We start from the raw sequence: 14506 nt of genomic DNA, 5'->3' as shown, positions 1-14506 counted from the left end.
CTAATTGATGAGTAGGTGGCCAACTCTTGACTTGGTGACAATCCTTATCTTTTTTTTCTGCCTAAAAAGTCATTGATTACTTTAGAATTGGAACCACTTGAACACATAAAAGTTTAATTTTCTAACAAAAAAAATTAGTGCATTTAGACTTCTAGAACTTGAGATATGGGTTGAACACTGAACAATGTCTAGGCTGCAAGACAGATTCAAACTTCTCCATTGTTGTTACAATTTAAGCTTGAAAACCGCCTTTTTCAATCTTGGACTCCCATGAAAGTTTAGGCCTATGTCTTAGTTTGAAACCATGAAAATCTTAAAGCAGGTAGATCTTGGGCATGCGGTGAAAGTTATAGGTCTATGTCTTACATTTTACATCTCTAGTTATGATCCAATAACCGAATGGTGTTCCAGTTTGGACTGAACCAACATCTCTTTTCTAATCTTAACCCTCTCTTTGTCTTCTCAATTTTAGTAGTTAAACTCATCAATCAATCCATTGATTTATATGATAGGCTTGTATTTAAGATGAACATTTACCATAAATTAAAGGTATCTTATATTATTAGATATGTTATTATAAAACATACTCTAGCTAAGGAATTATTGATACTTCAAGTGTAAAATAATGATATAAAACCATCATAAAAATACACTTTTAAGTACTAATCAGCCTACCTATTTATGTTTTTTTAATGTTTGAACCTCTTTTAATGTTGTATAAGCTTATCTTATATTTTTTTTAGTTTAATTTTGGTGCTGGGATAATCTGATGTTTTTTGGTAAAGTTTGTTTTGTTTTTATTATTGTTAAAAGCATGTTCTAGATTGCTTAAGTTTTTTTATGATAGTTTGTTTAATTTTGGTCAATAATGTGTTAAAGAGGCTTACATTAAAGGTATGATTCTTGGTTTTGATGCTTGTTTGATTCTGTATTTTTAGCCCAATAGCATATTGATGAGATATTTTGATTGGTATTTGAATCTATTTTGTAATAAAATAATAAGTTGTTTTTGTTTGTGGGTTAAATATTTTGGAAGCATGTTGATTAATTTTTTATCTTTTAGTGCAAGTTCATGATTTATACAAGTATGTTTTGGCATGTAAATGTTAAAAATGTAAGGTTTTCAATTCAAATAGTATGAATATGTGTGTTGTTTAGGTTTTGTAGTTTTGAACTTTGAAACTTCATGCATGTTATTGATGATTTGATATTATTTATTAGATTTTTGGACTTAACTATGCTTCGTATTAGAAATGTGGTTTGTGAAGACCAAAAACAGCATATTTCATAAACCTAAGAGGCTAGTTTTAGGTTTAATAGTAGGCTGGGAATTTTTGGGTTTCTTGGTTCGATTTGTTCATGTTTTTGGTAAGAACATTACCTTAGCTTTATGATTTAATCTATTTTTGGTCTAATTCTTTGCACTAAACCATTCATGCAACTTGACTAGTAAACAATCTAGGGTTTATTTGCATCAATAACAAGTTTCTAGAGTTTTTTATCCTAGGGTTTTTGTTTTGAACCAAAACATGTTCTGACAAAATTATATTGATTATTTGATAATCGAAGTGAATGGATGCTAGATTATGGATCCTTGCATGATTTTTATTTGTTATACATGGCCCAATCCTTACAAAAACTGCATTTTATTTATACAAATGAGAGGAAAGATGTTTTTAGCATTGTTTTAGAAAAATTGTGTTTTTTTCATTTTTTTGTAATTTACAATAATTTTGTAAAATTCCTTAAGGATTTAACCAATATTTCAATAACCCTAAAAATTTTAATTTCTAAAAATTAATGATCTACATTTTGGTATAAATGTTGAACTTACCAGTAGGTTGGTATTTAAATACTAGGAGTTAACTAGAAAATTCTAAGAATTACTTTGGATATTCACTAATTTTAATTAGGAGTGTTCTTTTCATCACAATATATGAGTTGTGGAAGACATTTTCACCTTTAAGGATAACTGAACTATATCACAACACTTATATGGATTCTTCTTATAAGAATTTAACTAGGCATATAAGCCTATAAGAAATTTGAAATACTAGATTTATTCATGAGCGTAAATTTTTGTTTTGAGTCATGGACAAATCACTGGTTAGGAATCTATCAACACCTTTAAACCATATCCAGACCGCACAATACAGTTTACCTCATGTAAGGTATGTTAAGGGCACTAATATCTTCCTTAGTCACAACTAGTCTCTTACTCTAGAATTTCAAATAAGACCAGTCCATCTAGGTCTCCTAGTGACTTTGAACCAAACAATTAGGTGGCAACTCCTTGATCCTGATGCTGCAATGCCACGCGCACATGAGCAACATACAACATCAAATTTATTGACCCTAAAATGAATGATATTAATATATATAGTCGAGTTATCAATAAGATAATAGCAGGATACAAATCTCAAATCCCTCAATTAGTGACATGTTAGATTAGTTATATAAGATAACATTATTTATAAAGATTGAGATATGTACTAGATACCATCATATTTTGATTTGAATTAAAGATAAATGGAAGACAACTCTTAAGATTATATAAAAAAAAAAAGGTGTATGAATGGCTGACTATCTTTTAGAATAAAGGTTGTATGAATGGCTGACTATCTTTTAGAATTATTTAACAAGTTGAACCAAACAATTAGGTGGCAACTCCTTGATCCTGATGCTGCAATACCACGTGTACATGAGTGATATACAATATCAAATTTATTGACCCTAAAATGAATGATAGTTAACATATGTAGTCGAGCTATCAATAAGATAATAGCAGGATACAAATCTCAAATCCCTTAATTAGTGACATGTTAGATTAGTTATATAAGATAACATTATTTATAAAGATTGAGATATGTAGTAGATATCATCATATTTTGATTTGAATTAGAGATAGATGAAAGACAACTCTTAAGATAAAAAAAAAAAAAAAAGGTTATATGAATGGCTGGCTATTTTTTAGAATTATCTAACAAGATAATAGTTTTTATATGATTGATAAATTAAGTTCTACTTCTCTTTATCAATAAATTCATAGTTTTTCATTTTAATGACATTTTAATTTCTAGTAAGATAGTTGTACTAATTACTAAATACATAAAGAAATTGAAGTTTGATTAGGAAAAAGAGGTAAAAAGTAACTTTGTGATGATTAAAGAAAATTTCAGTATTGCTTCAATATTATCACTTTTAAATTTTGATAAACTATTTGAGATCAAATGTGATGTGTGTAGTATAGGTATTAAAGATGTATTTTCTTAAATAAAAATACTTATGGTATTTTTTAATGAGAAATTAAGTGATTCTAGATTAAAGTGGTTTACATATGATAAGAAATTTTATGTTGTTTTATGATGCGTGTAGTATAGGTATTAGAGATGTATTTTCTTAAATAAAAAGACTTATGGTACCTTTAGTGAGAAATTAAGTAATTATAGATTAAAGTGGTCTACATATGATAAGAAATTTTATGTTGTTTTTAGAATTCTAAAGAAATGAAAGCATTATCTAATAGGGAAATAATACATGTTGTATTATGATCATGCGGCATTGGAATTTTTACATAGAATAGAATCAGAAATAATATGCATACAAAAAAGATATTTTCCTAATGTAGTTCCCAATTAAAATCATACATAAAATATGAGTCTAGAATAGGGTTATTGATGCTTTGAGTAGGAGGGAGGCCTTGTTAGTTATTTTGAGATATGGTGTTATTGAGTTTAGTTGTCTTAAAGAATTGTACGAGGATGGAGAGTATTTTAGCAAGTTATGAGAGGTGTCAGAAGCTATCCATTGATGATTTTTATATTTATAATGAGCTTCTCATACGAGGCAATTGACATTGCATTTCTTGTTCTTTATTATGAGAAAATGTAATTTGAGATTTGCATTAAGGAGGCGCACTATTGTTGTTAGTGAAAGGTATTATTGGCCTCAATTAGAGCAGTTTTAAGATTTATTGAGTTTGAGAATATATTAAAACAAAGTCTTCTCTACCATTTAGAGTTGCAAGATTATGACTTGAGAAATTCTAATTCTTTATTTTACTATACACTGCGTCAAACGCTATGCAAGTCTGAAATTAACAAGATGACATTGTCATATCATTTATATATTATGTTGTCAATCTTGTAATTATTGATTAGCTACAAAAGCTTCAATGAATAACGCCTCTCTGCTTAATGAAAGATCAAATTAAGAAGAAAATTTATGTGGGCGAGAGAGAATGCGTTTAAGATTCCTTCATGTCTTTATTAAAACAATATCAATGTAATGTTTGAAGAGAAATGCGAGAAAGTGATGGCTGCATGAATTAGAGTCCGTTAATTTCTATGTTTTAAAAGTATTTTTAAAAATTTTATATTTTTTAATTATTTTGATGTATTGATATTAAATATAATTTAAAAAAATATTATTTCAAAAAGCACAATTACAACAAGAATATCAAATATTAATATCAGGGTTTTGTCAAAATCAATGAACAGAAGATTATTTTGGAGGATAATGCAAGTTGATTCTCCAACGGGGCACAAGTCTATCATTTGCAGGACTTGTAACCTTTAGCTGAATCAGCAAGATCCATTTGCTGTCCGATCTTTTTCTGATTATGATTTGCTTTTTTATTATAAATCGGCGTCTCAGAAGAACAGCCATACAATAGTTTAGACAAGACCATAGTAGATGTGTCTTTTTTTGTCCTGTGGGTCAAAATCAGGTGTAGTAGCATGTGCCTGGAAGATTATGGTCCAGATCTCTGTATGCTTATCCAAGTTTAGGGTCATGTGCTCTGTGCTACTTATCTGATTTATCCACATCATAGCACTACTAATTGCTCCAATCATGAAATAGTGCTCTCAATTCAACAGATTTAAAATTTATGAAGGGTTCTTGCATATACAAGGAGGTAGGAGAGTGTCCTAGTCCTATTTTGCAGAATTTTTCAACATTCTCCATGTGGATGAGCTGCCACATTAGACCACTAAACTGTTATTTTGAGTACTTAATATGGAAGCCCTTTGCATCTTTTTAATTATCTTCTACAGATTGAGGAACACATACTAAGGAATGGTCTGGGAGCCCCTGTATTGTCGGCAAAGTTAAGAAGAGCGGCAATCCCCTGTATTGTCGATTGTCGGCAAAGTTAAGAAGAGCGGCAAGTAAATGAAGGAATGTTTATTTATTTTCTTTCTTTTTCGTTTTTAATGTTGTCTCTGTCACAATCCTTTGCAGGTGGTATATTGAGTTTGGTCTTGGGTGGCCCGTGGCCCGTGTCATGCAGAAATTATGTCCAAGTGCTATTAGCGTGTTTAAAAGAAATGAGAACAATACGTGACTAAAGTTATAGAACGAAATGGATCTAATAGACAAGTTTTATTTAATGATCTAATTAAAAGATATAAAAACAGTGAAAATGGATTAATTTAAAAAAAAAACATGAATTATAATGACCGGAATGAAAAGAATGTTTTCCAAAAAATAATTATAAAATTTAATTCTTATATAATCCAACAATGATATAATTAAAAAAAAATAAAAGAGAACAGAAATTACTTGAATCAATCTGAGTTAGTATGTTAAACATGTAACCAAGTTATAAGACTGGGATAAATACAAAGAAAACAAATAAAAAAAATATATTCTCTATTCCCAGCAATCCAAATGTAGAAGAATAAAATTGAAAAAAAAATCAATTAATAAAAAAGCCCAAACAAGTTTGTCAAATCTAGGAGTCAGATCATAATAACATATAATTTGATAGAAGGAAAAATAGAAAAAATTATGAAGCCCAATTTTCACATCAACCTAATGTCGACGTACAAAACCAAAAAAAAAATTGTTCTTAAAAAAACCCTAAAAAAAATATTTGAGCCTTCCTCAATTAACATGCTAACCATCTAGGTCATGAGATAGGGATAATCTTATAGAAGGGAAAGCAAAGAAAACCACAATCTCATTTTCCAATAAATTTAATGTTATAGCATGAAACTAAAAAGGAAAATCATTATGAAAATATGATATAAAAAAGACCAATGTCAACTTGAGTTAACCTTTTAAACTTGTGACGCAAGTCATAAGACCGAGATCACCTTGTTAAAAAAAAAAAGAGGTCTAGTTCCTAACCAATCCAATATCAAAAAATAAAATAAAATAAAAATTAGAAAGTACCTAAAGCAAAAAAACCTTGCCGTTAAAATAATAAGAATCAACTTTGAAACAAAAACAAAATGATAGGACACAATTTTATGTTTTTTTGCATATCAGTGTGGATCCCGATGAGAGAAGAGAGAAAATAAGGGGAGAATGAAGAAAAAAACCAAAAAAAAAGAAGAAGAAAGGGTCACCAACCATGACACACGTCGCACCACTGGCAAAAGCTCGCCACACCTCTTCGAATGCAATTACATATGGTAGTGTTCTATCAACGCAGAGAGGCACATACACCAAAATAACATGGCTACTTGCCTCCACAAGCTAGCGCATGTGATTCACGCGCAAGACAAGTTGTTTGGCCTATCCACCCTAGCCCATCATATTTGTATCATATTTATATGAGGTTCACTTTTGATCCATTTAGCCTTACTTATTTTACATCAAACATAAGCAAAGGGCTATAATTTTCCCTTAATTTTGTGAAAACCTCATATTTAAGCAAATAAACAAAATATCAAATCAAATCACAAATAAAAGTAATGTGAAAGGATCAAATTAAAAAAAAAATGAGTGACTAAAAAAAGACATAAACTCTTCCTCTAACTTTGCAAATTAATCCCTAATTTTAGCATAAAAAAAGTGTGGATATATTTTAAGCTTCAAATTCATCCCCTGCAGCTCTAATTATTGTAAATTAATGAAATTATATTTTATCAAACTTTATCAAAGTATGTGTCAACTTAGTGACACTTTATTTTCCTAAAAAATGCAAAATCCCTATATAAAAGTATATAAAATAAATTACCAAACTCAATCCTATATATTTAAGAACCAAATAAAAAGGAGAAAAAAAACTGAAAAACAATGAATTATTGTACGAATCCACTATAATTCTTCTCATAAGGCACGGTTAATTAATGAGCTCTCGTAGTTTATTTTGTTGTAATAAATTACAAATAATCTACTTTGTTGATGAGGCTACGAGCGGCTTAAGAAGCTCAGGAGGTCTTTGTATATTGAATTTCTTCATGATGTTCCTTATCTTTAAAATTTATTAATTCAAATCTTATAATGTTTCACCGTCATACTCTTAGTATCTCCAACACTAATGAAATTATTAGATTATTAAAATTAGAAGATATTTTTCTTACATTTGTGAAAATCATTAAAAATATTTAAACATTAAATACAAAAATAAGAAAGCTAAATGGAAAAAATTGAAAATGGCAAGTGCCACCAATTCTGTCTTTTCTTAATTTATAATTACATATTTATTAATTAAAAGACTATGAAATAAAAAAAAGAATTATAAAATTGAGTGAAATGAAAATAAAAAAGAATGAAAGCCCATTTAAATCCAAGAAAGAAAAATCCTTAGTATACTGCTGCCCATTTATTATATAGAATTTTTTTCTTAAAAAACATTATTTTCAGAAAATATATAAAAGATTCAATTTGATTTCCAACAAAATTTCAGCCATTAATTCTTATTTTTTTCACAAATTCTTTAAATATATATGTAAAAAAACATTTTTTAAAGTTAACAACAAAATAACATATTGCATGATATCTACAAATTTCTTTTTTTTTTAAGCTGGCTTCATTTTTGTGGTTGATGTTACGGCTCTCACTTTCTGCTCTCGCTTTCAACATCACTGATTATAAGTTTGATTGAGAAAGTTCAAGATTTTTTTCTATCCAGGAAAAAATTAAAAAAAAAACAGAAATCAAGGTTTTTCATAAAATACAATTCGTTACACTGTTAAGTATATAAATCCCTATCCTCGGCTGTTTGATACTATTCAAATTCTTTCAATTTAGTTCTCAAAAGTCCCTTTGTTTTCATCGTATACTTTTTTCTTTCTCTTTGGATTGCCTTCATCACATTTCTTAGTTGTTTGACATTGTTTCAATGTTGAATTATTAGAAAAAATAAAATTAAAAAAACCAGGATCAAAATCAATATTTGGATGAAAATACAACCTTTTTTCATGTTTACTAACACAAGGAGTGGAAATTTTAATCTCTAAATTTTATTTTATTTTAAATTTGGTGCTTTATGATTTTGGAATGCTAATTTAATTCCAAAGTTAATTTGTTTCATGTTTCACTCATTTTAACTTGAAATAGGATAGATAAAGTCTTTGAAAGATTTTTAGAAGAGAGAAAGTTTTTGAGTGACTAAAACATTAATACCTTTAATTTTAGTGTCCATTAATTTGTCTTTTGAGAGTGGAATTTAAAAAAAAAAAAAAGGTTTTTACCTTAAATGATATAAAATAACGTAGAGTGAAACTCAAAAAAATTTTCTATTTGATTTAATTTTGCATTTTTAAGTCAATAAGAATGCATTTTGTTTTAAAAAACAGGGTATGGAGGTTCATTGATACACTCATATTATTCCTATCATTTTAGTACTTTATTCTTAATTTTTTAAACATGTTTTATATTTTACAATAGCTTAGTCAATTTGTTTTATTTTTAATAATACTATAAAGATACAAGAATATAAAAATGAGCTAAAGAAAACATTTTTAGCATAATTTCAACTAAAGAAGTAGAAAGAGAACATTTAAATGAATAATTATACCTGAAAAGTTTAATTCTTAATCGCATTACTAATAGAACTTCAAAAGAAATCATAGTGGGATTAGGATAGGTTAGAGAAATGTGATAGATTGGACCACCATATACTATTTGGTCCATATTTGAAGCTATAAGTGGAATTTCACTATGATTCAAGTAGGGTTAGAACTAAACATCTTAAGTTTTCTGTGTATATTTGGTAGGCTTATAAACTTGTTCATATAAAAGAAAATGGTATGTTTAAAGTTAAGTTAGATATCTGATTAGTACTTAAAAATGCATTTTTATCATGGTTTTATATCATCATTTTGCACTTGAAGTATCAATAACTCCTTAACTAAAATATGTTTTATAATAATGTATCTAATAAGATAAGATACCTATAATTTGTGGTAAATATCTATTTTTAATGCAGGCCTATCACATAAATGAAAGGATTGATTGATGACTTGAAGAACTTAAATTGCAAGGATAAAGAGATGACCAAACTTAGAAAAGAGATGTCAGTGCAATCCAAACCGGAACACTGTTCGGTAATTGGGCCATATCTGGAGCTACAGATCTCAGATTTAGGTCCAATTTATATGGATAGAAAGGTAAGACATAGGCCTACAACTTTCATATGGAGCCCAAGATCTAAAAAGGCCATTATCAAGTCCAAATTGTAGCAACAACAAAGAAGCCCGAATCTGTCTTCCAGCCCGAGCACTGTTCGGTATTTTGGCCATATCTAGAGTTCTAGAAGTCCAAATGAGCTGAATTTTTTACACAAGAAAGCTGAGACAATTGCCTACAACTTTCATGTTTGCAACTGGCTCCAATTTTGACGTTATCAATGACGTTTTGGGCAGACAAGAGAAGATAAGGATTGTCACCAAGTCAAAAGTTGGTCACCCACTTATCAATTAGTCATCAAATCAATAGTTTCCAATTTTGGCCTATAAAAGGAGGCATTTGCCATGCATTTAGGCATCTTGGTGTTCAGATCAAGATCATGCTCTTCCTTTCTCTCTTTGTATTTTTTATGCTTTGTTTTCATTAATATTAAGTTTATGCCTTTCATTTCCTTTCCTTTACTTAGTTAACTTTTATGTTCTTATTTTGTTTATCTATTTTGCTTTCTTTCATTATGTCTAGCTAAGTTAATTATGTCAAGGTGAAAAGGTTACACTAATGGTGTAAGAATAAGTATAATGTAAACTTAATATGGACTTTTAATTTGTACAATTCACCTCCCTGTGGTTCGACCCCGGTCTTGTCGGGTTATTTATTACTTCGACACTCCTGCACTTGGGAGAAGACATCAATCTTTTAGTCGTGTCAATATCTTCTAGCAAACTAGCGCAAGTCCAATCTATCTTTTCATATGAGATGATTGCATGACAACTCATTAATGATGTAGAAAGAGTCCTATATGACCAGGAAATCTCTTTAGAAGTTCAAAGTCAATGCATAAGTTATTAGAATCAGATTAGTATAAGAAAATCTTAAAGTAATTTGATTAGGAATTAGTTAGTAATTAGAAAACTTCTCTGCCACCTCAACTCCATATATAATCAATCCTAACCTCTAAAAAAAAAAGAGGATCATGTTAAGAGTATAAATAAGAGAAGGGTAGATTCTATTATTTTAGAATTATCTTTTTATATCTTTTTTCTTTTCTAAATTTATAACAAGCTTAATTTTCAATTATAAAAGGTAAGTATTCTTGGATCTTAAATTATCATAAGAATTTGTGTTTAAAATGTATTGCTAATTGTTCTATATATGATTGTTGTGTTACATGAATATCTTAAGTTTTTATATTATTAAATTTAATGATTGGTGACCTAAAATCTACATGATGCATAAATATATTTAAATGGTTTTCATAATAATTTGTTGTCTTTCCTTGATAATGCTATGGAACAGAAATTTCTAACATCTTCGGCACGACAAATCATAATTTTTGTTGCTACTGTTTAATAATTGATTGACCAACTACAATATTTCATCCCTGTAATTGATCCCTCCATGATTCACATAAATTGGTCAACTATGGAAAGCCATAAAAAGTTTAAATTGGATTTAAGCCATCATTTATGAAACCTTGTGTCTTTTGGTTTTATTAATAGCATATTATTTTGTTTTGTTATTTTTTTTAAGTGTGTTTCAGGTTTGTTAGTGTTTGTTGTTTCAGGTGATGTCTTCTATACTTTATCTTTTTACCTTAGGACGTTGAGGACAATGTCTCGTTTTGGTTAAGAAGAAAGGGTAGTAGTTGATATTAAAAAAAAAAACTAAATGTATTTTCTATTTCATAAACCATTTACAAAATTGTTGTTACTAGGATAAGAGAGTAAAGGAGTTATTTTGTTAAAATGACTCTTGAGATGTATTTTAGTAAACATTCTTAACAAGGTCTATCAAAATTTCTATTCAAATATTTAGGTTTATAAACTCTTACATTATTATCAATTGATTCTGCTTATATACTCATTTAACAAGTATTTTTAAACCTTTATTTTGACATATACACTTTAACATATAATTGTGGATTGCACATTGGATTATTACATTATTTATATTATTTTGTAAAAGATAACAACTAAGAGAAAGGGATAGTATATAATTTGCAAAAAAAAAATGATAATATTGATGATAGTAAAAATATAGATAAGTTTGGTTTCATAGCCTCCCTAACCTAAACAATTAAGCTCAAAGAGGTGTTTTAACACCTAATACCCTAAAATCAACTGACTTCGAAGCTATTGGCTTAATGCTTGTTACATGGGTTGAGGAGAAAAGCTTAAGGGAATCAAATATTGCGCTATCTATGTATCAGTATCTGCAACCCAAGTTACTAAACTCGTACGGGTGTCTTAACACTTAATGCCCTAAGATCAACTAGTTTTGGAGTCATTAGCTTAAAACTCGTTACATAAATTAAAGATGCATTATGTTTTAAGTTATGTGTGTGTGTGTGTGTGTGTGTGTGAAAAAAAGAAGGAAAAAAAAAGATAATAAATCTCAACCCAAGAAAGTTAACCTTAGAAAAACATTAAAACAAAATTATGTTTTCATCCAGGCAAAGCCTCATAATTATGTGTTGATATATTGAGCATAAAAGAAAGGTTTATTAATATTTTGTTTAAGAAGTATGAAGCTGATAAATAAATCTAATGAAAGTTTATTTATTTAAATAGATTAATGGAAGTTGAATGATGAATGTCTTACTTTTGAATGTCGCAAATGGTTTTAATGTTTTGATTACTAGAGACTAGTAATAAACTGGTTGGGGGGTATGACTAGTACTTAACAATGTATTTTTATTAAGGTTTTATATCATCATGTTACACTTAAAGTATCATTAAATTTCATAACTAAAGCATGTTTTATAATAATAAATATGATAATATAAGATAGCTTTAATTTATGATAAATGCTCATTTTAAATACAGGTATATCTCACAATTCAAATGATTGATTGATGTGATTAACTATTGAAAGTGAAAAGACAAAGAAAAGGTTAAGATTAGAAAAGAGATATTGATTCAATTCAAACTGAAACACTATTCAGTCATTGGGTCATATCTGGAGCTGTTGATCTTAAATTTCAATTTGATTTATATGGTTAGAAAGTTAAGACATAGGCCTAAAAATTCATGAGAGTTCAAGACTTAATTCTGCCATTTGAAAATCCAAATCTTAGCAATAATAAAGAAGTCAAAATCTGTCCTGCAGCCTAGACATTGTTCAGTATTCAACTCATATCTTAAGTTCTAAAAGTTCAAATGACCTAATTTTTTTTATTGGAAAGCTCAAACAAATGGTCAGAACTTTCATGAAGACTATTTGTTTAGACTCTAATGTTAGCAATGACATTTTGTTCAAATAAAAAGATAAAGGTTATCACCAAGTCAAAAGGTAATCACCCACTCAATAATTAATCGTAAAATTAATATTTTTAAATTTTAGCCTATAAAAGGAGGCATTTGCCATATATTTAGACATCTTGGTTTTCAGATCGAGATCATTTCCTTACTTACTTTCTTTCTTCGTAGTTTAATGTTCAAGTTTTATTCCATGTTATATTTTCCTTAATCTCTTGTTTATGCTTTTTATTTCCTTTACTATACTTATATAATTATGTTCTCCTCTTGTTTATTTATGTTTATCTTCTTCATTATATTTAGCTAAGTTTATTTTGTTAAGGTGAAAAGATTTCACTAATGGTATTAGGATAAGTATAATATAAGCTCAATGTGGACTTCAATGCTTATATCTTAAACAACTTGCTATTAACATGTCTTATCATTTTTATCTTATTAATTCTTAATACCTTGCTTGTTAAATGGTTAATCTAGATTTATGTTGTATAACACTTGGTACAACAAATGCTTAGCACTTTTATAGCCAACCATATGGTATAACCTATACATGTGATATGAAAAGAACTTCATTTGTTGTTAACATAAGTTAGCATCATGAATTCTTGATAATATTTAAAAGTTTGGTGTTACTTAAATAAAATAATTAAAATGATCATGTTAACAATTTATAATGAGCTATTATTGAAAAATCATTCAATTGGAATTTTCTTTGCGTGTGGTTTCCAGTTGAGTAATAAAAAGAGTTTATATTACATTTATTTTTAATATCATTAGTGAATTCTCTAACCTTGATATTTTTTTATCATTATTTAATCCTCACATTAACCTTATATCTCAAAGTCCTCTTTAACTTCTTGTTGTTGTTGTTATTTATAATTTATATAGTTAACCTCCTTGTGATTTGATCCCGGTCTTGCCGAGTTATTTATTACTTCAACACTCCTACACTTGAGAGAAGACATCAATCTTTTGATTATGTCACATGAAAAACTTGTGACCTGGATCTTAAGGCCAAGACATCTTCACATAAAACATATAGATGAAAAATAAATAAACTAAATATTTAATAGATTCAAGGTTGAAGGTTAAAATTTAAAAAAAAAAAAAAGAAGAATAGGAAGAAGATAGGTTTAAAACAAGATTAAAAAAAAAAGATTGATGTCAACCTAAGCTAACATCTCATAGTCGTGATCTAGGTCATGAGACAGGGATGACCGTATCAAAAAAAGTAACAAAGCTCAATCCTCAACAATCTAATATTGAAAGGTGAAAATATAAATATATATATATATATATATTTTGATATAAAAACAAAAAACAATGATGTAAAAGCCTTGAGCCAATCTAGTTAGCATGGCAAACCAAGATTGCGAGGTTGAGTTATCATTATAGAAAGTAAAATGAAATAAATAAAAATTCTTAATCTTTAATAAACTTAATGTTTAATGATGAAATCTAAAAAAAAATCAATAAAAAAAAGACATAAAGAAGACTAATATCGATCCAGGTTAAAATTGTATACCTATAATTCAAGTCATGAGATTAGGATCATCGCACCGAAAAAACTTAACGAAACCCAATTCTAAACAAATCAAATACTAAAAAATAAAATTAAAAAATATATATAATTTCAAAAAAAAAGACAAAAAAAAATTAAAGTCGCATCTAACATCAAAATTAAATCAAATCAAATGATAAATGATGAAGTTGAAAAAAAAATAACAATCAAACAAATAAGGACCAAATATGATATAAATCTCATATATGACAAAATGTTATGGGATAAAATTGAAGGAAAAAAAGATTTATAACAAAAAAATAACAATAAAAAAAATAAAGACCACGATTAAAATAAGAAAGAATTGGAGGACAACTTTTAATTT

The sequence above is a fragment of the Populus euphratica genome, unplaced genomic scaffold (assembly GCF_000495115.2).
Source record: "Populus euphratica unplaced genomic scaffold, PopEup_1.0 scaffold53.1, whole genome shotgun sequence".
Taxonomy (NCBI): domain Eukaryota; kingdom Viridiplantae; phylum Streptophyta; class Magnoliopsida; order Malpighiales; family Salicaceae; genus Populus; species Populus euphratica.
Note: the sequence above shows the minus strand (reverse complement) of the source record.